Source organism: Limulus polyphemus, unplaced genomic scaffold, assembly GCF_000517525.1.
Source record: "Limulus polyphemus unplaced genomic scaffold, Limulus_polyphemus-2.1.2 Scaffold1328, whole genome shotgun sequence".
Classification (NCBI taxonomy): Eukaryota; Metazoa; Arthropoda; class Merostomata; order Xiphosura; family Limulidae; genus Limulus; species Limulus polyphemus.
The window spans coordinates 263,997-264,915 of record NW_013666938.1 but is presented as its reverse complement, the minus strand read 5'-3'; positions in this window follow the sequence as shown (position 1 = coordinate 264,915).

The following is a 919-nucleotide window of genomic DNA, read 5'->3' as shown; positions in this document are numbered from 1 at the left end:
CAACTATTTTAAAATTTGAGGATTTATGTCGCTAAAGTTACTGGCTAATGATGTAATTTCGTGTTATAACACATTGTGCCTGAGGCCTAGAATATCCTCGTATTTAGGTGCTTAACTCATAACCTACCGGTCGAGAGTTCGAATCCCCGTCACCAAACATGCTTGCCCATTCAGTCATGAAGGCGTTATAACGTGACAGTCAATTCCACCATTTGTGAGTAGCCCACAATTTGGCGGTGGGTGATGTTGACTAATTACCTTTAGGAGGGAACTACCTTACAAGGAGTACTGTATGGTTGAAACCATACTATAGGAGGGAACTACCTTACAAGGAACACTGTATGGTTGAAACCGTACTATAGGAGAGAACTACCTTACAAGGAGTACTGTGTGAATGAAACCTTACTGTAGGAGGGAACTACCTTACAAGGAGTACTGTATGGATGAAACCTTACTATAGGAGGGAACTATCTTACAAGGAGTACTGTATGGATGAAACCTTACTGTAGGAGGGAACTACCTTACAAGGAGTACTGTGTGAATGAAACCTTACTATAGGAGGGAACTACCTTACAAGGAGTACTGTGTGAATGAAACCTTACTGTAGGAGGGAACTACCTTACAAGGAGTACTGTATGGATGAAACCCTACTATAGGAGGGAACTACCTTACAAGGAGTACTGTATGGATGAAACCTTACTGTAGGAGGGAACTACCTTACAAGGAGTACTGTATGGATGAAACCTTACTGTAGGAGGGAACTACCTTACAAGGAGTACTGTGTGAATGAAACCTTACTGTAGGAGGGAACTACCTTACAAGGAGTACTGTTATCGTAGGAAACCCTAACTAATTAAGGACGGGAAATACCGTTAACCTAAGGAGTACGTATAGTAGAGTGTAAACCGTAACCGTTATA